The sequence below is a fragment of the Mauremys reevesii genome, linkage group 2, assembly GCF_016161935.1.
Source record: "Mauremys reevesii isolate NIE-2019 linkage group 2, ASM1616193v1, whole genome shotgun sequence".
NCBI lineage: Eukaryota > Metazoa > Chordata > Testudines > Geoemydidae > Mauremys > Mauremys reevesii.
The window spans coordinates 99700101-99726359 of NC_052624.1; the positions used below are offsets into that span (position 1 = coordinate 99700101).

The 26259-nt window shown below is 42.1% G+C and overlaps 2 long non-coding RNA genes across 4 annotated transcripts in view; one reads left to right on the forward strand and one right to left on the reverse strand.

The window, feature by feature from the left end:
* LOC120398444 overlaps positions 1–26259 on the forward strand; it is a 147233-nt gene that overhangs the window by 79130 nt on the left and 41844 nt on the right. The window lies entirely within an intron of this gene.
* Positions 1–26259, reverse strand: part of LOC120398446 — a 53306-nt gene that overhangs the window by 25107 nt on the left and 1940 nt on the right. Inside the window, exon 2 of the long non-coding RNA XR_005594420.1 lies at positions 21252–21364. This is a non-coding gene — a long non-coding RNA (uncharacterized LOC120398446). The remainder of the gene's footprint in view (positions 1–21251; positions 21365–26259) is intronic.

A 26259-nucleotide genomic window follows, 5' to 3' on the forward strand; every position in this document is an offset into this window, starting at 1 on the left:
GTGATGCATTATGGGCAGCTATCCCAGCGTTCAAGTGGCAGCAACATGCTTTTCAAAAGAGGGGGGTGGGGTGGAATGTGACAGGGAGCGGGGGAGAGAGTGCGGATTTTTGGAGCCGACACTGTGTATTAGCTCCCTGCATTGCAAAATCAGAAAATTTTCCCGACCCCTTACGCTTAACTGCAAACAGCCTGCAGACTAGATCAGCAGCTGCTCCAAGGGACTCCCTTTCTCTGCCCCGCCCTCGCTGTTTCTCTCATCAAGCAAACACTCAGCCCCCCTGCCTGCCTCATTCACAGGGGTTATCTCATTTGATTGTTCACTGAGTTACAGACTGATCACAGCAAACAGGAGCTGTTTGTTTTTTAGATAAGCAGCTCCCGGAGCCACAGAGCACCGCGTTCACAACAAAACAAAGAGAGGCTGCATAACAAAACAGAGTAATTAGTTAAAAGCATTCTGGGATATCTCCTAATACCCTGGAGGCCAATAACAGTGCTGGTGTGTGGCCACACCTGATGAGCAGCGCTGCATCACCAGTGCTGCACTCGCTACACCCCAAGCAGACCAGGTGTTCAGCCAGCGCTGCAGCCAGGGAGTTGCAGCGCTGGATGTGCCTTGCAGGTGTGGACAGTTACTAAGTTGCAGCCCTGGAAAGCCTCCACCAGTGCTGCAACTCTCAAGTGTAGCCAAGCACATTCCTCAGGGCTTGGCTACACTTGCAGGTGTGCAGCGCTGGGAGTTACACCTGTCTTCGTACAGCTGTGTAGGGAAAGCGCTAGAGTGTGGCCACACTGACAGCTACCAGCACTGCAGTGTGGCCACATTTGCAGCATTTGCAGTGGTGTTGGGAGTGATGCATTTTGGGCAGCTATCCCAGGGTTCAAGTGGCTGCAATGTGCTTTTCAAAAGAGGGGGGTGGGGTGGAGTGTGACAGGGAGCATGGGGGAGAGAGAGTGGATTTTTGGAGCTGACACGCTATGTATGGAGATTCCATCACCTCCCTAGGTAACCCATTCCAGTGCTCCTAGTGAAATAGTGTTTCCTAATATCCAACCTAGACTTCCCCCCACTGCAACTTGAGACCATTGCTCCTTGTCATCTGCCACCACTGAGAACAGCCAAGCGCCATCCTCTTTGGAACCCCCGCCTCACCCTTCAGGTAGTTGAAGGCTGCTATTAAATCCCCCCCACACACTCTTCTCTTCTGCAGACTAAACAAGTCCAGTTCCCTCAGTCTCTCCTCGTAAGTCATGTGCCCCAACCCCCTGATCATTTCGCTGGACACTCTCCAATTTGTCTACATGCTATGTGTAGTGGGGGGGGACCAAAGCTGGACACAATACTCCAGATGTGGCTTCACCAGTGCTGAAGAGGGGGAATAATCACTTCCCTCGATATGCTGGCAATGCTCCTTCTAATGCAGCCCAATATGCCATTAGTCTGCTTGGCAACAAGGGCACACTGACTTCTCAGCCACTGTAATCCCTAGGTCCTTTTCTGCTTAGCCAGTAGATCCCCAGCCTGTAGCGGTGCATGGGATTCTTCCTAAGTGCAGGACTTCGCACTTGTCCTTGTTGAACCTCAGATTTCTTTTGGCCCAATCCTCCAATTTGTCTAGATCACTTTAGACCCTATCCCTACCCTCCATCTTATCTACCTCTCCCCACAGCTTAGTGTCATATTCAGGGCAGCTACCCTCTTCCACCACTCACACCGCTGCAGCTACTACTCTGCTATTTTTTAGCAAACTAGCTGTGATTGACCTAGCATGAGGCGGTCTAAGTGAGCTGGAAATTACACTTTCCACCTCCAGTGAGGCATATGGTCAGTCACCACTGACCTTTGCTCAAGGATGTAAACAGGCAACAGAGATGTTTAGCCTATGGCATATTCAAAGCACTTCATTCTGGACACTTCATCGCTGCCTTAAAGTATCACTTGCATGGTTGGTATGTAGATGGCCCTTCCTCTGAGCTGCCTGGCAGCTCAGTTCTATTAGTTTCTTCCACCTCCTTTCTGATTATCAGCTCAGTTCTGTTGCTTTGTTTAGCACCTTCCCTTCCCATGTGCCTGAGGCAGCTCAGTTCTCTCTGCTCCACTCCCACTCAATTCTTCTAGTAAACTTCCCCTTTCACTGACAGTCTGTCACCCATCCTGCCTTCAGAATTATTCTCCAGCAAGCATGAAAGCTGGCATTGTATTTGCTCCCATAGTACTCTGATTTGTGTTGAGCATCTGTGCAATTCTTCCCCCCCCCCCGACCCCCAGCCTTTAATTGCTTATTTACAGCAAACAAAGTTGCAAGCTCTTATGCCTTGGCTATACTTGCAAGTTAGGGCGCCTGGGGCTGATTTAATGTGCTCTAACTCCTGAGGTGTCCACATTGGCAAGGCACTTAGAGCGCTTGGACTCTGCAGCTGGAGTGCGCTTGATAATCCACCTCCATGAGAAGCATAGAGCTTGTTGCACCCTGGCTGAAATGCCTGGGTGTCAGTGTGGATGACGTGTTGCATTACTGCGCTGTGATTGGCCTCCAGAAATGTCCCATAATCCCTCCAAGTCAAGTGGCCACTCTTGTAATTGTTTTGACCTTGGCTGCAGGAATGCAGATATCCCCTTTCAAAGCTCCATGTCTGACAGCCAGCATACTTACCTGCTCTGGGGGGGGACTGATATTGGGGTTTTCCCCTGCTGCTGTCTGAACTTACAAGACAGCATGCTGACACTCTGCCCCCCAAAAATAGTCTCTCCCCACACAGACACACAACACACTCCCTGTCACACTCCCCCTTCCCCCCCATTTGAAAAGCATGCTGCAGCCACTGGCACACTAGGATAGCTACCACAGTGCACTGTTCACTGTGGTATTGCAAGAGCTGCTAATGTGGCCATGACACTGCGCTTGCAGCTGACACCGTAAACACGCGGCAGTGCTTTCCCTGCTGCAGTCTCCGGGGCTGCTTTAACTCCTGGTGCTCTACATCTGCAAGTGTAGCCATGCTCTTAGATAGTAAGATATATGGTCACTTTGATAGAATTGGAACAGCTCCAGTGTAACTGACTTTAAAATAAGATTCGCTTGAATTAACAGGCCCTCAGGTCTAAAATACATATTCAGAGAAATCCAAGCAGATAGAATTTTTACATTTTTGTTTCTTATTCTGTTTCCAGTGATTTCATCTTCCAGTCATGCTGTTTTGTTTCCCACAGATCCGAACTCTGTTTTTGCATGTTATAGTTCATTTTACTTTTCAGAAAAAACTCTTCAACCATCATAATGCTCATTTGCAATGTGATCCTTGAGGAAAACAGCTAGTTAAGACAGCAATGTAATTGCATATTGTGGAGCTAATCACTGAGTCTGAAGTGAAAAGAAGTGGTGTCAGGTATTCAGTATGAATGCAAAAAAGGTTGTATGAATGACCCTCATTAGGATGTAGCATCTGTAATGTAAAAATAAATATTGTAAGAAACCTTGTTAAATTCAGAATGAGGGATACAATATTCCCTTAAAGAAACACAGTTCTCAAAAGCTTGTTCATATGAAAGAAGAGTGTAGAATTCCATTTGTAACACATTAAAGCAGCACAAATACTTAAACCTATAATATTAAACTGAGTCTTACAAATTAATTTACTTTATCACCTTTCTCTTCATGTTCCAAAAATGTGAATGAATTTATTGGCAAGAATGTGCAAAGAAATAGCACATTATAGAAATGGTTGATTCCTAACTGATAGAATCACATTACTAAAATGAGCAAATTAATAACTTTCCTAAACACTACAAGTCATGAACTGATTAGAGACATTGGATTTATGGCTTTCTACTACAATCTATAACCCCCTAAGATTGTTTACATTGTACACCTTACAACAGCATGGCTGTGCAACTGCAGCAGCACCATTGTAAGGTGTGCTGTGTAGCTGCTCTTTATCACCAGGAGAGCTCTCCTGGCAGCAAAATAAAATCACCTCCAACAAGGGGCAGTAACTTCGATGGGAAAGCATCTCCCACTGAGGGCTTGGCTACACTTACAAATTTGCAGCGCTGCAGCAGGGTGTGAAAACACACCCTCTCCAGCGCTGCAAATTGCGGCGCTGCAAAGCGCCAGTGTGGTCAAAGCCCCAGTGCTGGGAGCGCGGCTCCCAGCGCTGTCCGTTATTCCCCACAGGGAGGTGGAGTACGGACAGCGCTGGGTGAGCTTTCTCCCAGTGCTGGTGCTTTGATTACACTTAGCGCTTCAAAGCGCTGCCGCGGTAGCGCTTTCGCGGCAGCGCTTTGAAGCGCTAAGTGTAGCCACAGCCTGAGGGCTTGGCTACACTGGAGAGTTGCAGCGCTGGTGGTGGCTTTGCAGCGCTGCAACTCACTCACCGTCCACACTTGCAAGACACATACAGCGCTGTATCTCCCTGGCTACAGCGCTGGCTGTACTCCACGTCTGCCTGGGGAAATAACGACTGCAGTGCTAGTGCTGCAGCGTTGGAGTGCCAGTGTAAACAGTGATTAATCTTACTACTCTGTAACTGACCTCCGGAATTTTCCCATAATGCTTTTAACTAAAGAACTCTTTGTTTTGTTATGATGCCTCTTTGTTTTGTTGTGAACTCGGGGCTCCTGGAGCTGCTTATCTAAAAAACAAACACAGCTACTGTTTGCTGTGAATGAGGCAGGCAGGCAGGGGGATGAATGTCCACAACTAGTGTTTGTTTGAGGAGAGAAACAGCATGTTTAGTTGTCCAACTAAGCCAGAGTAGGCTGTGTAGCAACTCCTAGAGCCATGAAAACTTTGCAATGGCTGCAGCAAGAAACAGCTTGGAAGATTTAGGCCCAGAGTTCAAAGGTAATTACTTTGTTGGAAAGATGAGCAATAGTATATTTGATAACCTAGCCACAGTAAGTTTTGCAGTGAAACAAACAGCAATTTATTACCTTCATTGGTGTTGCAAAAGACAATTTGAATTGAGGAGGGAGATGGTTTCTCGCTATCCTAGCAATGGCGTGCTTAGCTACTGTAAGAGCCAGTTTAATTTGTAAATGAACCCCATACTAGTTATTTTAAATACATTTGCATAAAAACCTATGTAAACACAGTTGGTAGGCTTAAAAGATTGAAAAATGTCTGGGGTGCACAACACCATTTTGTGTGTTTGCGTGTGCAGGGGTGGGAGGGGAGGAACAGGCTGATGTTGAGTGGAGGTTGGTAAAAATAACCAGCAGAAGATAATGTGAAAAGCCCTGGGTCAAGTGCATATGAATAATATAAGAAATTTGAGAAATGTGTTATGTAATGGGACTTTCCAGAATTCATGGAACTCCTACAGCCATGGTTTCAGTGTAAGAAGGATGGTTTTGCTTAACTTGCAGAAAGCATGAGAAGCTTTCTGATGAAGGCAGCTCTCTTAAGTAGGTGCAAGATCTCTAGAATTGACACTCTGCATATTACAGAATTCTAGAGGCATAGGGTTAGAAGGAACCTTAAGGGTCACCTAGTCTAACCCCCTGCCAAGATGCAGGATTTCTTGTGTCTAAACCATCCAAGACAGATGGTTATCTTGTTTCTTTGAAAAGCTCCAGTGACTGCTCTACAGTTCATGTTCATTAATGCAGAAAATGCTTTACTATATAATATATACACACTCTCCTATTAAATTGATTTGTGAAATTCATCATAGAGAGGCAAAAACTTGCTCTTTGTTTAACACTCAGACTCAAGTTCTCTTTAGTCACTTGATATGGAAAGATTTTAGCACTTGCAGGCCAAAAATGGCCTTTATGTTGGATTAAACTATATTAATGTCCACAGAGTGAATTAGAGAGGCAATTGTAAAGTCTCTATGGGAAGAGTCTCAAAACGTACAAAAAAAGGGGGTGGTGGGATATCTCAGTGGTTTGAGCATTGGCCTGCTAAACCCAGAGTTGTGAGTTCAATCCTTGAGGAGGCCACTTAGGGATCTGGGGGAAAAAAATTGGTCCTGCTAGTGAAGGCAGGGGCTGGACTAGATGACCTTTCAAGGTCCCTTCCAGTTCTAGGAGATTGGTATATCTCCAATTATTATTATTAATATTAAAGCTAGGTTTATTATGTTGGCTGATGGATTCAAAGATTAGTCTGTAGCTGAGCGAGACACTGTACATCTGCTTTGTGCGGGTTCTGCCCTCTTCTCTTTGTGGTGACTGGTAGTCTTGGAGTCTGGGACAGAAGATACTGTTAGGGAATTAAAACAGCTGTAAGAGTTGTGGGGATCAAGGCAGAAGCACGGAAATCAGATCTGGTAGGCCTGAGTATGGGTGGAGCAACGGTGATTATTGGCAGTTCATTAACAGGCTGGCCAAGCTTAGGCAAGACCTTTTCCATGCTGTTTTGCACGTTCTCAGCCAGTCTTAGAATGGCCATGGCCTTGATATTTTAACGTATATCATTTCTTTGCTTTAACGTAAGGCCAGGTGGGAGACAGACCCACTGAAAAGCAACAATTAGTTCAAAAGAGAACAAGCTGACCACAGAAATTCCTTCAGACAACCACAGCAGCCATTTCAGGATCACTCATCAGAATCAATTTCTGACTCATCTTGCAGGCCAATATGAACTTGAACAGCAATTGTAGCAGTCTCCTACAAGAAAATTTCTCCTTATGTTTTTAAATTTTTTGTATATAATATATAAAAACAAGAAGGGAGTTAAACTTTGATGCCTGCATGGTTTGGGCCTTCTCATTTGGATCTCATCCTGCTCCCATTGAAGACTGCCTTGAATCAATATCAGGCCCTTGATTTTTCAGTGGGTCCCATCGCTGCAGTGAAGGCTAGGGATTAGGGCCAGACTCCTTCAATGGATAGTGTGAAATTAAAATGTGTTTCGCCTCCATCTTTGATTGAGCATGTGGAAGATCTCTAGCTGGAAGATGCACGTACATTTACAAGATGTAAACCTGCAAAGCCTGGCTTTGGGGAAATATTTATTCTGGTTTCAGATAATATGACCCTTGCCACTTGGCACGTGTTTAAACTGGGGATTTCCAAATGCAAATCGTCTGCTTTTAAAAAGAAAATGATCTGAAATAAATATTGCCACCTCCTCCCCCCTACACTTGGGAATGTGCTTTCCAGCACAGTCAGCAACCAAGGTGAATGACCGTCAGTGTGAATCCACTTCAAAGTCACTCATACCAAAAAGCTCTACTCATCTCACTTTGGTGAGATCACAGTTCACAAGAAGTTCATCGTCAGCATTGCCCCAAACCAAAGTTCATTCTTGTGCAATTGTAGCTGGGTCCTGCTCCCACTGAAGGAAAATAGCAAAACTTTGATTCAATTAAATGAAGCAGCAGCAGCAGCAAGACCTTAGCTGGGGAATGGCATGCTAAGAAACAGGAAACTCCTAATACAAGCAGCTGTTTTTCTCATGGTGTTTCAGAGGTCAAGTGAAAGAGGAAATTTAACAGGAATTATGGAGTAAATGGATTGTGGTCGGTCACACAGCCCTATAGGAATTTATTTCCTAAACAAAGAACAAGGAGCTGAGAGTTTAGATAATTAAGACTCATTGTTCTGGTCTCTTTTGTTGTGGACTATAGTATTTTCAGAACAATCAAGTGTGGGGTCTTTTGCTCAACAAGTGCCAGTCTCCGTTTAAACAGAACTAAAATGTAACCAAGTCTCATTTTAATTTGTGTAATATTCCCATTAGTTTCCTCATCTATTGAAAGACCAGTAATTTTTCTAAAGGCCAACAGTGCTCTTCAGTATGCCTCTCAGGGCTTGGCTACACTTCCAGGTGTGCAGCACTGGGAGTTGCAGCTGTCTTTGTACAGCTGTGTAGGGAAAGCGCTGGAGTGTGGCCACACTGACAGCTACCAGTGCTGCAATGTGGCCACATTTGCAGCATCTTCAGCAGTGCATTATGGGCAGCTATCCCAGGGTTCAAATGGCTGCAACGTACTTTTCAAAAGAGGAGGGTGGGGTGGAGTGTGACAGGGAGCGTGGGGGAGAGAGTGGATTTTTGGAGCTGACATCTTTTTTTTTTTCTTTAAGACCATTGATCTTCATTATGGGAGAAGCACAGAGAGGTATAGCTTACCAGAAAGTAAAAGAGAACCATTAATGTGTGAATAAATACAGCTGTGAGACATTTCTTTTCATTGTTTTCCAATCGAATACCTGGCCATGGCCTCCCATAACAGGGACAAAAACTGTTGACCTCAAGAGATTTGTTTTCAGAAGATGAAGGTGTCCAAGTGATTAACTCTCAAATCTGGAATTTTACTTCTAAAGAGCTCAAGATGGCCAGAAGCTTCTGCATCTTCAGTGCATGATGCAAAGCCTGCTTCTTTGAACTAGCCTTCCCTTTATAATAGCAGCTTTATCAAATAAATATAAGCCAGTTTCAGCTAACCTGAAGGAAGAGAGGAAATTTTATTTAGAATAAAAGCTAATTTAGGCAGGGACTGTCTGTTTGTACCATGCCTAGCATAATGGGGCCCTGCTATTATAATACAATTATAGTATGTGTATTTCATAATTTTTGGAGGCTCCTAGATAGCCTGGTGATAGGTACCATGTAAAACCCTAGGTAAATAGTTATCTTGGTCCACTGTGAAATTTATAAAGAAATGTCTAATAGGTTTAATTGACCTGCTGAACACTTTTTTTACTTAATTTATGTAATATATTACTCCTACAATCAAAATTAACTATCCCACAGCAGGTGTGACTTTCAGCTCACCATTTGTTGTCTGTGTGGATAAAGTGTCTTGGTCAACACCACTTGTTTCCACCCCTGAATACAATTGGAAGAACTTTTACTCAGAGCTACAGTCTCATTTGCTTCCAGCGAAGTTCAAAAATATTCTGTCCTACTTTGTTCATATTTAGTTACAAATGAAGCAAAACCTGTCTATTGTTACTGTCTTGCATTGGCACGTCACATTTGCGAGACTAGATTTTCCTTAAGGCAACTATTGACATTATCTAATCTTGAAATGAAGGCCTATTATTTGCATACATACGCCCATAGGCACTGGGCTCCATGGAAAAAAGTTGAGGGCAAGATTTTCAATATAGACTAGTAATTTTGGGTATCTCAGATTTAGGGTACCCAACCTGAGACAGCTTTAGAGGCCTGACTATCTACCCTCCTGAAAATCTGCATCCGATGAAGTGGGTATTCACCCAGCAAAGCTCATGCTCCAATACATCTGTTAGTCTATAAGGTGCCACAGGACTATGCTGCTTTAACTTATTTTAGGTATCTCAAATTGGGCACTCAAAAAATGAAGCCCATCTCCAAATCTCTAGATGCTATTGGGGCAGGGGGGGGGGGAGTCCTGAACTTGTATGAGAATAATATGGCTGTTTAAAGAGCAGTAAGGAAAAGCTGACCTGTTACCCTAATTCTGTCATCAAGAGTTTAGACTGAAAGTCTGAGCAATTGCTCGGTAAGAAATTTGACTGCTCTTATCAGTAAATCAATATTTATAACAAAGATTTTTTGCTACAAAAACTTGCTATCAAGATTGTAAAAGTTTTTGCAAAATGAAAGCAGATCTCTGTTTTCTCAATGAAAAATGCATAGAAAAATCTTTTCCACTAGAAGAACTGTGAAATGCTTTTTTTTTTTGGTTGGGTGGATTTTTTTCACATTTTGAGCTGAATTGGATGATGATTCCCTGATTGGCTCATCCCTCTATGTAATTGGGAGAATTAATAGGACTTGTTTTCTCAGAGGTATTGGCTGCAAGGAACATCTGCAGGGAGTATGCAAGGAAAGCTACTTAATGCCCCCTTGTAGACTATCCAGATCTCTAGTAGTGGCAGAGCGCTGGCCCCTGAAGTCACAAAATGGGAGAAATCTATCCATCTAAGATCCTGAGAGAAGATGCCAGGTCACTGGTTCTTTCCTTCAAAAAGTCAAAATCAGGTAGCATTACAGGGAATAGAGGCTAGATTTTTTGGGGGGCGGCCTGCATAGTGTTGGGTAATTTCACAATGTAACTTAACATAAGCTTTGCATATGCTTATGCTGGCATTTGCATAGAATATTTCTATTGTCATAGTGTCCAGGTTACAAGAATCACTAACTGTAGGTACACAGTTGGGGTCCTGATGGGAAATGGAATGGTTTAGTTGTTGCTCCACCAGTCATCAACTACTAAAACCAAAGCCCCCCATCTCAAACTTTCTTCTCTCACTTGGACTTTTCACATTCTTGCCTAAAGAAGGGAGTCAAATGTAGTAGTTTTGTGTTTGATGTGATAGGGCAGGAGGAGCCAGAGGAAGGACACAAAGTGGTGTGTTCAGTCACAATGGTCCCTTCTGGCCTTATCTGTGTAGTCTGACCTCCTGCATAACACAGGCCATAGAACTTCCCTGAATTAATTCCTGCATGAACTAGAGTAGTGGTTCTCAACCAGGGGTACACAGAGGTCTTTCAGGGTGTATATCAACTCATCTAGATATTTGCCTAGTTTTACAACAGCCTGCAAAAAAAGCACTAGCGAAGTCTGTACAAACTAACACTTCATATGACTTATTTATACTGTTCTATATACAATACACTGATATGCAAGTACAATATTTATATTCCAATTGATTTATTTAATCATTATGTAGTAAAAATGAGAAGCAATATTTTCAGTAGTAGTATGCTGTGACACTGTTTTGTATTTTTGTCTGATTTAGTAAGCAAGTACGTGTAACTTGGGGGGTACTCAAGACACATCAGACTCCTGAAAGGAGTACAGTAATCTGGAAAGATTGAGGGCCACTGAACTTATTAGATTTGCCCATTACTTTGCTCATTTATTAGGGTTACTCTTCGGGGCAGGGGGTGTTCTGTAATTCGCTCAATGTACTGCTTGTCACTCGTGTTCTCATACGAACTCTACTTCTCCCAATGGAGCTATCCTGCAGGACCTAGGTTCCCCAGGGCTGGGTTCTTCCAGCCCCAGAATCAGACGGGTACGTGCGTGCGCACACATTAACAGAGCATATCTCAGAGGACTGGGTTAATCAGCAACCCAAGCTGACCCCTTATGTCACTGGACTCAGTAGGCTGGGTCAAGCAGCACTTCCAAGCTGTTACCTCATATGCACTAGATTCAGCATGTCCCTATCCCCACTTTCACGTTACATTTTTTTTCCGGTAGTAACCCACTTGATGAGCAAACCCCACAGGATTTTTGGGCACTGCAGGGATCTTTAGCTTAGGTACAAGGAGCGTTGCTGCAGAGCGAATGGGGAAACCAAAAACACTCACAAGTTGGGGGGTGGGGGAAGAGAGAAGCAAACAGCTTAACCATGAAAGTTATTTATTGCCAGGTAAAAACCATACAAGGGGAGCCAAACAAAACAGTGATCATATTAAATGTAACTTAAATTTGATTATAAAAGTCAGGTTTAGAAACCTATCACACAAGTCAGAGTCAGAAGGCTATACCTAGAGAGAGAGAGAGAGCTGGTTTTTCACAACTCCATGAAGCTTGAATCAATTGGGGTTCCCAGGTGGTGGTGGTAGCTGAGGGTCTGGAGACAGGCAGAGCCTCCAGCATGATCAGTCAGGAGAAGATGAAGTCCCAGTGGAACTGATGCAGATTTTGGATCCAGGCATCAGAACACTTACTTGAGTGTGGGTAGGGGTTTTTGTAGGGAAACAACAATGGTTCAAGGGAGAACACTAGATTTATTTATGGGTAAACTGGTGGCTCAAGGGAGTATACCAAATTTGCTTTGTTCAGGCTAGACAATAGGAACTGCTCATTATTGGCTATGGGTCGTGTTTCTTCGAGGGAGCTCACAATGCAATTAGGCAGCTTCAGTATTTTGGATACCAATAAAGGATTTATTACTAGAATTGGTCTGACAACTGCTGAGCTGGATGTGTGCAGGTGGGTTCATTAACATCTGGAGCAGAGATCCCCCATCATGCAGTGCTTCCCTGCTTTTTTGGTCCCAGAGTTCCATGCGGTTCTTGCCTTGGAATCTGTTCTCCATTCCGTATGCTAATGAGGATGCTTCCCTGTCCCATCTTTGATGCAAATGAGGCTAGGGGAGTTTCCCTAATCCGGTCACCCTTGTCAAGAGGTGGTTAGGTTTGTCTCCCACTGACTCTTCATTGCTTTTTGTAAGTCTTTCTTCTGATCAGCTTTGGTTCAAGCAGAGGCTGGGGGAGGGGAAGGTGGCAGGGGAGATGATCTTTCATGAATCAGATGGGCTGGATACTGCACCCTGGTTCCCCAAGAATACAGATCTGATAGGTAACAAACTAAACCTATCTAGAGCATATCTTTTAGGGGGAAAAAATCTTGATTTACAGATTACCAGTGAAGAAAACTTGCTGTGACCCTTGATAAACCATTTCTAATGGTTAATTATGCTCACTTTCAAATTTTCACTCTATTTCTAGTCTGAATTTGTCTAGCTTCAATTTCCAGCCGTTGGATCATGTTATACTTTTTTCTGCTACATTGAAGAACCCTATATTATAAAATGTTTGTTCCCCAAGTAGGTATTTATACACTGATCAATTCTTTGTTAAGCTAAACAAATTGAGCTCCTTGAATTTATAGCTATAAGGCATGCTTTTCCAATTCTTTAATCTTTCTTGTGGCTCTCTTGAGTCCGCTCCAACTAATCAACATCCTTCTTGAGTTTTGGACATTGGAATTGGACACAGTATTCCAGTAGATCCCTTCCTACTAAAATTGTCCAAGATGGATCCCACAGCACTCTTTCCATGGAATTTCATGTACATAAAAGCTGAGCAATTAGTGAATCTTGAAAACTAATTATCAATTTATGTTTAATTAAATACGTTTCTAAATATTGTAAATGACTTTTTTGGAATTTGAAAATCATGCAATATGGAGGAAAAAACGACTGACCATGAATACTAACTGTACTACCCTGTGATTAAGGACTCTGGGAGGAGAATGGATTGCAGCAGTCTGGTGGGAGTGCAGTGAACACACAGCTTGGGTTTTTAGTAACCCAAACTGTCCATAAATATTTCCCAACGCCAGAAAAGATGTACTAAAGAATCCCAGGAATGGTCAAAACAGTGCAAAATTACTACAAAACAAATTAAACCCGTATCTCATTTCCCATCGTAACCAAATGTTGAAAATCAATTCAGTGTTTTTTGTTGAATGGAGATGTTGTAATGCAATAAGTTTTTTATAACTGGTGTTAAGGTCTATCTCTAACCTCACTTGCCCTCACAACACAATCCTTCTCTCTCTCACAGACTTTGAAGCTGATGCTGGCTTGTTGCACAGAAATCCAGTATAGTACCACTAACTTGGAAATTCACCTACTTGGCTTGCATGTAGCCCTGAGGCCATGACCCAGGGCACACCGGAGGGATTATATCTCCTTGCTGGCCTGGGAACATTGTGGAATTCTTCAGGAGGAGCTGGAACATGTTGTGGAGGAAAGGGAGGACTGGTCCTCTCTACAGTCTGTGCTGCTGCTATGATCCTTACCAGGAAAAGCAGTATGAAGGAAAGACGGCTTGCACACTTAGACTCAGAAGCCTATAAGTGATGTATGTCATGTATCAAAGGGCAGGGTCAAGTTCTTTAAAATGAAGTGATAGCTGTCAGTGAGGGCAGAGCAGATTATCCATATATTTTTGCTGTTCCTATATATAGGAAATAGAATACAGTTTAGCTATGACAATACTTCTGCTTTTGTAGGCTGATCATTTCTTTTATTTTAACAGCTAATGGTTACAAATGTGCAACACCAGAAATTATTCATGTAACATCATAAAATAGGGTCACTGATCTGAAATTTAATAGTCCTAGAAGATTAGGGTGGGAAGAGACCTCAGGAAGTCATCTAGTCCAACCCCCTACTCAAAGCAGGACCACCCCCAACTAAATAATCCCAGCCAGGGCTTTGTCAAGCAAGGCTTTAAAAACCTCTATGGATGGAGATTCCACCACCTCCCTAGGTAACACATTCCAGTGCTTCACTACCCTCCTAGTAAAATAGTTTTTCCTAATATCCAGCCTAGACGTCCCCCACTGCAACTTGAGACCATTGCTCCTTGTTCTATCATTTGCCACCACTGAGAACAGCTGAGCTCCATCCTCTTTGGAACCTCCTTTCAGGTAGTTGAAGGCTTCTATCAAATCCCCACTCACTCTTCTCTTTTGCAGACAAAATAAGCCCAGTTCCCTCAGCCTCTCCTCATAAGTCATGTGCCCCAGCCCCCTAATAATTTTCATTGCCCTCTGCTGGACTCTCTCCAATTTGTCAACATCCTTTCTGTAGTGGAGAGCCCAAAACTGGATGCAGTACTTCAGATACGGCCTCATCAGTGCTGAATAGAGGGGAATAATCACTTCCCTGGATCTGCTGGCAATGCTCCTACTAATGCAACCCAATATGCTGTTAGCCTTCGTGGAAACAAGGGCACACTGACTCATATCCAACTTCTTGTTCATTGTAATCCCCAGGTTCTTTTCTGCAGAACTGCCACTTAACCAGTTGTTCCCCCATCCTGTAGCAGTGCATGGGATTCTTTCGTCCAAAGTGCAGGACACTGCACTTGTCCTTGTTGAATCTTGTCAGATTTCTTTTGGCCCAATCCTCCAATTTGTCTAGGTCACTCTGGACCCTATCCCTACTCTCCAGCTTATTTACCTCTTCCCTCCCCACCCTTGGCTTAATGTCCTCCACAAACTTGCTGAAAGTGCAATCCATCCCATCATCCAGATCATTAATGAAGATGTTGAACAAAACCAGTGCCAAGACAGATCCCTGGGGCACTGCACTTGATAACTTCTGCCAACTAGACATCAAGCTGTTGATCACTACCCAGTGAGCCCGACTATCTAGGTGGCTTTCTATCCACCTTATAGTCCATTCATCCAATCCATACTTTTTTAAACTTACTGTATCAAAATCTTTGCTAAAGTAGAGAGAGATGTCCACCACTTTCTTCATGTTCACAGAGCCAACTATCTCATCCTAGAAGACAATCAGGTTGGCCAGTCATGACTTTCTCTTGGTAAATCCATGTTGACTTTTCCTGATCACCTTCCTCTCCTCCAAGTGCTTCAAAATGGATTCCTTGAGGACCTGCTCCATGATGGGACTGAGGTGAGGCTGACTAGTCTGTAGTTCCCAGGATTCTCCTCCTTCCTTTTTTAAAGATGGGCACTATATTTGCCTTTTTCCAATCGTCTGGGACCTTCTCCCAATAGCCATGAGTTTGCAGAGCCATTGGCTGTTATCTCTGAAATCATATCAGCCAACTCCCTCAGCACCCTGGGATGCATTGGACTTCTGCATGCGTTTTTCTAAATAGTCCTTAACCTGTTTTCACCACTGAGGGCTACTCATCATCTCCCCATACTGTGATGCCCAGTGCAGCAGTCTGGGAGCTGACCTTGTCTTTAAAGACCAAGGCAAAAAAAGCATTGAGTATTTCAGCTTTTTCCACATTCTGTCACTAGGTTGCCTCCCCTATTCAGCAAGGGTCCCACACTTTCCCTGACTACCTTCTTGTTGCTAACATAACTGTAGAAATCTATCTTATGCTTCACATCCCTTACTAGCTGCAACGCCAATTCTGCTTTGGCCTTCCTGATTACACCCCGGCATGCTCGAGCAATATTTTTATACTTCTCCCTAGTCATCTGCCCAAGTTTACATTTCTTGCGAGCTTCCTTTTGTGTTTAAACTCATGATTTCTCTGTTAAGCTAAGTTGGTCACTGGTCACATGTGCTGCTATTTCTGCACATCTGGATGGTTTGTTCCTGCACCCTCAATAAGTCTTCTTTAAAATACAGCCAGATCTCCTGGACTCCTTTCCCCCTCATATTAGCCTCCCAGGGGTTCCTGCCCATCAGTTCCCTGAGGGAGTCAAAGCCTGATTTTTCTGAAGTCCAGGGTCCATATTCTGCTGTCCTCCTTTGTTCCTTTTGTCAGGATCCTGAACTCTACCCTCTCATGGTCACTGCTGCTCAGGTTGCCACCCACTTCTGCTTCCCCTACCAATTCTTCTCTGTTTGTGAGCAGCAGGTCAAGAGGAGCACGGCCCCTAGTTGGTTCCTCCAGCACTTGCACCAGGAAGTGGTCCCCAACACTTCTTGGATTGTCTGCACTCCTGTATTGTTCTCCCAGCAGATGTCAGGGTGATTGAAGTCCCTCATGAGAACCAGGGCCTGCAATCTGGAAACTTTTTACATGTCCAAAGAGAGCCTAATCTACTGCATCCTCCTGGTCTGGTGGTCTATAGCAGATGCCCACTATGACATCACTCTTGTTGCTCTCGCCTCTAAACTCAACCCAAAGACTCTCAACAGGCTTTTTTCCAGTTTCATATTGGAGCTCCTAGCAATCATACTGCTCGCTTACATACAGTGCAACTCCTCCACCTTTTCTCCCCTGCCTGTCCTTCCTGAACAGTTTATACCCATCCATGATAGTGCTCCAGTCATGTGATTTTACCCCATCAAGTCTGTTATTCCAATCACATCATAGTTCTTTGCCTGTGCCAGGACTTCCAATTCTTCCTGCTTGTTTCCCAGACCTCTTGCATTCATGTACAGGCATCTCAGATAACTATCCAATTGCCTTACTTTCTCAGTCTGAATCAGAAGGCCTCCTCCTTGTTTCCTCCCAGTATCCCACTTCCCCACTTTACCTCCAGGCTTAGATTACCATCCTCCTAATTTAAAGCCCTCCTCATTAGGTTAGCAAGCCTATCTGCAAAGATGCTCTTCCCTCTCTGTTAGGTGGATTCCATCTCTTCTTAGCAATCCTTTTTCCTGGAACAACATCCCACGGTAGAAGAATCCAAAGCTCTCTCTGACACCACCTGTGTAACCAAGCATTTACCTCCACAATTTGATGGTCCCTACCTGGGCCTTTTTCCTTCATGCTGAGTAATCAGCAAGACACAACATGGTAAAGATATTAGCTGGGAGAAGAGGTATTAAAATAAGTAACTAGGTTTATTAGCATTATAATGGAGAATTGTGAGGGAGAATCCTGTAGAAGTTAGAGCAGGAGACTGGGGACCAGGACTCCTGGATTCTATTACTATTGCTGTCACTCAGTTGGTGCTCATGGAAAAATCCACTTAACTTCCCTGGTCTTAAAGCTGTAAAATGGTTATATTAATACCTGCCTTACTGCGGGGTTGTGAAGCATAATTAATTGTTTGCAAAATATTTTGCGAGATTTAAAGGTGCTATGGATATTTAAATTACAATTATGTTCTGTTACCATCCTATACCAATATACAAGTGTAGAGCTGTATCTCATTTGTGAATATTGCTGTAGGGGGGACCTGACATCTCATTTCCCAAATCATTGGATAGAACAAATCTGGGGATGGTGGAGGAACAAACAGCAGCATAGGCCTCATTGTAACTAGAGCAGGGGTAGGCAACCTATGGCATGTGTGCTGAAGGTGGCACACAAGCTGATATTCAGTGGCACTCACACTGCCCGGGTCCTGGCCACCAGTCCAGGGGACTAGGCATTTTTATTTAATTTTAAATGAAGCTTCTTAAATATTTTAAAAACTTTATGTACTTTACTTACAACAATAATTTAGCTATATATTATAGACTTATAGAAAGAGACAGTCAACAAATATTAAAATGTATTCCTGGCACACGAAACCTTAAATCAGAGTGAATAAATGAAGACTCAGCACACCACTTCTGAAAGGTTGCTGACCCCTGAGCTAGAGGTTTATTTAGGACTAGAAAATGTCTGAATCTCCTTTCCTATGAGCATGATTCTTGTGGAACCTGAGTATACCTCAAAGTTGCTGCAGCCTTTCACAACTTTATTCTAATGGCAGTAATGGTAATGTTATGTTTTCCTGTTCTTAGCCCATAAGTTAACAAGAAACATGTTGTCCTTCATGCTTCATCGCCGTTATGTTCTATCCTTCTCCAGTCTGATATTGACAGTAGAGACTCGTATGTCTCCCTGTCTCTTGCTATTGGCACTAACACACTCAGACTTTTGCTTTGCCTGGTTAGCATTACTTAAAATGTGAACATCTGGATTACATAAATCAAAAATATTGAGCAAGTCTTACAGAAACTAAATGACATTTAACCAGAAATTTGCAATTCATCTACATTTTCTAAACATATGTGAAAATCCTGCATCTGTTTTACATTTAGTACATAACCCTGACATGGAATTATACATCACATCCTTTTGTCTTGAAGCTATATGTAACATGCTGAAAATTTAAACGTCAACCGAGGTTTAGTATTTGTTGATACCGATTCAACTTGCTCATCTACCCAATTCCAATCTTTGTGACTAATTTGAAATTAATCATGCATTCCACCTGTCTATTGAGACTCAAAATTCCTAATTACTACTTATTGAAAATCCATAGAAATACATTATAGAACTAGTTTTTCAGTTAATCATTCTATTTTCTGAAATATTCAGGTGGGGTCTTTGAATTAATTCCCTAAAATTGTATCTTTTGTTTCAGATGTATTATGGGCACAATTATAGTGGGAACAACCATGATTGCTATAGTTCAGACTGTATAAAACTTTCCATTCTAAAACCCTATTTTCAGTCACTCATCTGATATTTCAGACTTAATTTGTATTGATTTGGTCTCCACCCAAAGGTGAAGTAAAACCAATTCAGCTATTTCTAACTAAAGGTAGAATTAAAAAAACTTCTCCCTTCACAAACAATATGACCTCATGAACACCTGTCAAATGGAAATGGCTGGAGGAGGGAGGTAGAAAGTTGATCAGTATGAGAAAAAGGCACTTATAATCAACGAGGACTATAAGTGATATATCACAGTATTGTCAATCCCATATATTCAAAAATCCTGAGTGAGACCTCCGAAATCATGAGATTGGCTTCAGATTTACAGAAATCTTGGATTCTTTATAAGCCTTCTGCTTTCTGAGACTTTTTAAGTTTCATTCAATTTACATTTTCATGGTGATTTTTCCCTAAGAGATAAAAACTTCTAAAATGAAATCTAAGATTCTCATATAATCCCTTGCCTCCAGTAGCCGGGGCTTTAAGAAAAAATAAATATTGAGATGTGAAATCATGAATTGGCAATACTGTAAATGCCATAGTTTGGTTTTGATTTGACCAATTAGATTCCTCCTCATGTGCTGTGCATTCATTCTACACTTTGCACAGTGTTTTTTCACTAAGGTTGTAGAGTGCGATGATGTATAGTTCTTATTAAAATATGCTTTGTGGGTTTTCATATATTGCTAATTTTCCTACATTTCCGGTGATAAACTATGTGCAATTCAGCAATTTCAGTATTACTACAGAATGCTCATGGGTGGCATAGTGGTAATTTACAAACACACACTCTGGCTTGAGTACTATAATGGCGACCTTCATATGTTTACTGTTTCTTTTGGATTCACTTTTTTAATGTTTGTGCTGCATTTAGTACCATATTCAAGGACAGAACTCCAACTCACTGATTTCTCCCCCCCCCCACAATTTAAACCATAAAAATGTTTTTTGTTAGTAGCCATCATAATTTCACTAGAAATACAGCTGTCTCAGCTGTTTAATGAAACACCTCCTTAAAACACATTTTTCAGCTATGAAAAAGCCTAGAGAATTAACAGTGAATAATATGCCCCTCACTAAACTCATCAGTGTCAGTATTTCAGTTTCTAATGGTTCCTGATCTAGTCACGGATTTTTCTCTCTTGCGATTGTGTATGTCAGCAGCAGTTGACTTAACTGCTTAAAAAGAAACATATCATTATGGGCTTATGTGGTGGCAGTGACTTTTAATGTATGTATTAGAGCTGGTTTGCAAAATGTTCTAATTTTGTTTTTCTGTGGAAAATTTTGACTTTTTGGCAAATCAAAACTATCAAACTTCCAGCTGAAAACTTTGACTTTAGAAATGCTGTTGTGATGCCTCATGCCTTTATTTTTCTCTATGGGCTGGGCTGGGCTGGGCTCCCGGGCTGGACTACATCTCCAGGTTGCACTACAGTTTTCCCTCTTGCAGAACTACTGTGGTGCAACATGGGCTGAGGCCATGATGGGAGAGGACAACTTGCTTGGGGACATGAGACACCCAAGCCACAAATTCTACGAGACTCTGTGGTGGTATTTCTGAATTGAAACTCTGGTTTTTAGGCATTGTTTTTTATGAGAAGCCAAAATTTTCCATGGAAAGCAGACTTTAAACAAAAATTACAAAATCCAATTTTCTGTCAACCATTTTAACATAATTTTTTTTACCAGACTTCATAAATATCCCTGTTAAGTCAGCAGAAGCATCTGAAAAAATTTGTACTTTTTTCTTTAAGGGATCAATTTAATATCCAATATCAAATACAGTTTTCAAGGAGAGAGAAGATTGTGAGGATGAATTTTGCACCATTAGAGATGCCTTCATTCAGCTGAGAGATTAGATTGAAGTCCCTCTTGCTCAGTGGAAATTTAACTTCTAACACCTGTGAGATGGAGATCAGGTCCACTGTTCACTGATGAATGTGAGCTGTTATGGTGTGTTGGATCAGATAGTCACTACACTCTCAGGACCAAATTTCAGTGTTTGATGACCTGTCTAACCTCACTGAAGTTAATTCATTTGCATAGGGCAGTGGTTCTTGACCAAGGGTACGTGTACCCCTGGGGGCACATAGAGGACTTCCAGGCAGTACAGCAACTCCTAGATAGTTGTTCAGGGTTTCTCAACCTGGGGGTCATGACCCCCAGAGGTTTTGCAGGATGGGTTTAGGGGAGTTGCCAGTCCAGCGCTGGTGTTTAGGGGGTGGCAAGCAGGGCAACTACCTGGGACTCCATGCGACAGGGAGCTCCACAAAACTAAATTACATGCTTCAGCCCCAGGTGGCAGGGCTCAGACTTCAGAAATGCTGAAATATAACTACAATATTTATATTCCAATAAATGTATTTTATAATTATATGAGAAAGTAAGCAATTTTTGAGTAATAGAGTGCTGTGACACTTTCGTTTGTATTTTCATGTCTGATTTTTGTAAGCAAGAGGGGAGGGTTTGGAAAGCCTTCCCCAGGAAGACCCTGGCTGATCCTTAGCCTCTCCCATTCAATCAGGCATATCTACCTCTGTCCTCATGTGTCCCTGCACCCCCACTCTCATTCAGCCCCAACTCAATGTTGTCACCGCACTAGCTCCAATGCCTCCACTCCAGTCTCTCTCCCTGTTAGCCCTTCTGAACCCCAGTCTGTGACCCCCCATATTCTGTGCCTCCTCACCTGGCCCCTTGGGCACGATGCTGTGAGGAAGGCAGCCTCTGCCTCCTCTCTCTCCACTTCTGGCTGCTCTGGCCTATGAGCCAGTTTTCCTCTCTTCTGGCACCACATCAACCCTGGTGAGCAAAATGTGTAATTGCAGCATGACCCCTCTCATGGTTTCCCTTCACCTCCCTGTCAGAATCAATTATTTTGAGGGGTTAAAAAAAAAACTGCGGGGGAAATTAATTCTGCACTTGCACAGCAGTGCAGAATTTCCCCAAGAGTAATTAAGTTGACTTCTGTCTGTAAAAGGCTGGCTGTAGTACACCTCATTGTGATCAACTACTTGAAAGATTAAAGGATCCCAGCATGATTTGCTGTTCATTGTATGCCTATGGTAGAAAACTAGCTGGATTAATACTGTTATCTACAAAAGAGAGGTGACAAAATGAACTTAAGATAGTCTTGCAGTATGTCATCAACTCACTGGAAAACTGTACATTTAATTTGAGCAAAAGAATACGCAGGAACTCAGGGAAAGTCTATTTGTAGGAGATCCTGACTTTCTGAAAAAAATGCATATGGTATTCATCAACTGTACAATTTGCTTTCAACTCACTAGAGATGCTTAGGACTTCACATGAAGTATTTGGGAAGCTATCCAAGAAAGATGATTCACACTTCTCCAAAACTCATTTAAAAAAAAATCCCTTACCTTGTATTTACAGAATGGTATCTCAATCATTTACAGATTTATTCTTACATATGTTAAGACTTTGGGACTGAATGGCTTGAATTTGAGCTAAGAAGAATCATAGAATCATCGAATCATCGAAGATTAGGGTTGGAAGAGACTTCATGAGGTCCCCTGCTCAAAGAAGGACCAACCCCAACTAAATCATCCCAGCCAGGGTTTTGTCAAGTTGGGCCTTAAAACTTCTACGGATGGAGATTCCACCACTTCCCTAGGTAACCCATTCCAGTGCTTCACCAACCTCCTAGTGAAACAGTTTTTTCCTAATATCCAACCTAGACCTACCCCACTGCAACTTGAGAGCATTGTGCCTTGTTCTGTCATCTGCTACCACTGAGAACAGCCTTGCTCCATCCTCTTTGGAACCCTTCATCAGATAGTTGAAGGCTGCAATCAAATCCCCATTCACTCTTCTCTTCTTCAGATAAGATAAGCACAGTTCCCTCAGCCTCTCCTCATAAGTCATGTACCCCAGCCCCCTAATAATTTTTGTTGCCCTCTGCTGGACTCTCTCCAATTTGTCCACATCCTTTCTGTAGTGATGCAGTACTCCAGATGTGGCCTCACCAGTGCCAAATAGAGGGGGATAATCACTTCCCTTGATCTGCTGGCACTGCTCCTACTAACGCAGCCCAATATGCCATTAGCCTTCTTGGCCACAAGGGCACACTGACTCATATCCAGCTTCTCATCCACTGTAATCCCCAGATCTTTTTCTGCAGAACTGCCGCTTAGCCAGTTGGTCCCCAGCCTGTAGCAGTGCATGGGAATCTTCTGTCCTAAGTGCATGACTCTGCACTTGTTCTTGTTGAACCTCATCAGATTTCTCTTAGCACAATGCTCCAATTTTTCTAGGACACTCTGGACCCTATCCCTACCCTCCAGCATACCTACCTCTCCCCCCAGCTTAGTGTCATCCACAAACTTACTGAGGGTGCATTCCATCCCATCCTCCAAATCATTACTGATTGAATACCTGTTATCCTATAAGGCATCAAATTTGTGTCAAAGCTAAACACAAGCCAAGTATGACTTCTAAAAAGTTCTTGACTTCCAAAGGTGGGCCTCATGCTTATTCCCTCTGCCAACCCTTCTGTTCTCTAGTGGAGCCTTGCTCCTGTATTTTATATTTTTTAAATATTGCATATGAATATAGTGAAAGGACATAGGCTTCTTTCAATTAATGATATAGTCACAGGCCAAGAGCTGCATAATCAATGGCAGGGCAAACGTTACCACAATGCTTCACCAACGTGCCTTAACACTGATATGCAGGGCTCACTTCTGAGCATGAAAAGTAGTTTAGTCTCTGTGCCCATTCAATTCTTGCCCTCACTGCTGAGACCAGACAACTAAAGGTAACTGGTGGTGGTAGTGGCTAGTGGTCTGAAGATACTTGTCTGCAGAGAATTTGGCAGAAACAAGCTCCTTTCATACAGGACTCAGAACGATCATCTGATAATAGCTACTTTGGCACTATTAAGCGGGGTGAATAATGCAAAAACGGTTGTTCTGCCAAATCTTTAGGGGCTGGCTCCAAAGCCCATTGAAAACAGTGGGGATCTTTTTGTTGGCTTCAAGGAGCTTTGGCACTGATGTCTTGCTCTTTTATACAATAAACAAATGTGGAAACCACACAGACTCCAAATATGTCTATTTTTTTTATACAAGCATGCAAAGCCTACCTCTTTATATACTGCTGCTCTGACTGGTTTCTTGTGGGTTCAAAAACATAGAATATGGTGGGCACCACCAGAGGTCATCAAATATTTAAGTATATACTGCCTTATTCCTATATCTTGGAGTGTTTTCAAAGGCAGTTAGGCACCAATCCCCTTTTGAAAGTCAATAGGTGTTAGGTGTATAACTGTAATTTTGTGTGTTGGAATATCTCTTCTCTCCCCTTCCCCCACTTAACTTCTATGTGCCTCAGCTTACTTAATAGTAAAGTAGAGAATACTTTCCTACCTCAGCTTACTTAATAGTAAAGTAGAGAATACTTTCTATGTGCCTCAGCTTACTTAATAGTAAAGTAGAGAATACTTTCCTACCTCAGCTTACTTAGAAAGTATTCTCTACTTTACCATTAAGTAAGCTGAGGCACATAGAAAGTATTCTCTACTTTACTATTATGTGCCTCAGCTTACTTAATAGTAAAGTAGAGAATACTTTCCTACCTACCAGCCCTACCTAAGTAGGGCTTATTCATTTGAAGTTTTAGCTGGAAAGTACTAGTGATAACTCTTTCAGGAGTTCAGAATCCTGAATTTGGGTCCTCAAATAAAAGGTTTTCTAATTCATATGCAGTGCAGAGTCTGAAGTTTCTTCATTAAAAATAAACCTATGCTGAATTTTAGAAAAATAATAATGCAAGACTAGTATAAAAAATCAACAGAATATTCAAAAGTGGAACAACTCACTAAAATGACACCACCAAATAAAAGCTTAATCATATTTTGCTTTCAATTACTCTTTTGCAACCCCTTTTGGTTTTGGTGGTGTTTCTTCATTGCAAACAAGGGCAAAATTTTGCTCTGTGTTGAGGAAGCTGCTCTGATTCATAGGTTAAATTGTTTCTCATTATCATGGTTCTGCAGATGTTGGGGAAAAACTTGCTTTATGTCAAAATGTGTAAGACCTTTGGAATTTACTGCAAACCTGTATAATCTCATGTGTGTTAACAGAATTTTTTAAATGTCCTGGTGTAGATTGAAGAAACAGGTGCTCTTGAGATAAAGACTGCTTGTTCATGTGATCTTAAAGCTAACACATCTGTCAAAAACACTAGATTAGATTCTCAGATGGTCTCAATCCATGTAGCTCCATTTAAGTCAGTTTAAACAAGATTGAAATCTTGGACCCCCACTGGAGTCTCAGAATCTTTCCCATTGATCAGAACTTCAACCTAGGTGTTTAATGAGCCCTGTTAAATACGGTAGTGTGGACAAATATGTCAGATGCCTTGATGGGTGCCCTACAAATGTTTGCAATAAATAAGGAATGAAATAGTCTTAACCATATTTAAGTCTCTTTCAGTGTTAAGTTTTGCATCACATCTTTTTATGGAAAAATAATTTCAAAGGTTGCAGCTGTCTTCCCCCCCCTCCTTTAACTGAGAGCAGTTAGCCTTCAGTGGTACAGGAAATAGCAGTTAGCCTTTAGTGGCACAGGAAATAGTGGAGAGCAGCAGCCAAAACTGTTGCAAAGCAGCTGATGTCTTTTCTATATCTGCACAGCTGCAAAAATGCTTTAACAATATGTTAACACAGGAATTGATTTGGACCAGATTATGAAATGGTGTAAATTGGAATAAATCCAGTGACTTCTGTGAAACTCCTGTGACTCCTTCCACCTGAGGATCTTGCCCTTAACAATGCTCAAACAAGGATCTTGTTTAGTGGAGCAGAGCCATGAACTAGTCTCTCACCTCCCACATGAATATCCTAATTGTCAGGCTACAGATTCATATTGTCTGTATTGCCCAAAAACTATTCAAGTATTTCCTGCAAATTGGAATAGTCTCCCTCATGAAATGATCACTCACCCTACAGCAGCCCATTGATTTAGCAGGTGGGAGACCCATGCTGAAATTCCTGCTCCACATCAGGCAGGAAAGGGAAGTTGAATCTGCGTTTCCCACCACCAGGTGGGTGCCCTAACCACTGGGCTAAGGATTATAAGGGCATCCTTCCCATATACCTCCTCCTTCTGTTTTGTGAATCTAACCCTGTAAAAATGCCTTGAAGCCATGTTTTTGTTCAACCAGAAGCAGACATGATTGCTGAAATTTCAGCATATTTTGGTTTGTTCTATCTCAATGGATTTAAAAAAAAAATCAGAACTACCAGTGAGCTCAGCTCTGTTCCTAACTTACACTGGTATTAATGTGAGGAGAATCAAGCCCCTAGTTCTAGTCTTATTTTAAAGAACCACTCTTGGCTTTTTGGCACTGGTACTGTGACCTTAACTAGGGCAGTGACTGTTGCAAAAGACCAATTGTTGTACATGTAATTTTCACTATTTCTTACAGTTGAAAGATTTTTTTTTACAGGATTTCTTTTAACTACACTTTTTTTAATTTTAAGCTCTTAAAATTGGATGAACTTCTAAAATTCAGAATGTATGTAAATTTTAGAGCTTTGTATCATTGTTCACCAGATAGTGAAGATAAGTAGAGAATTTAATATATGGAGGAAAGGGTAGGAGTGGCACCTAAAAAAATTTAAATTGAGCTAAATTCTCTCCTTTTGATGCTTGCTTAGCTGTTAAAAGTAG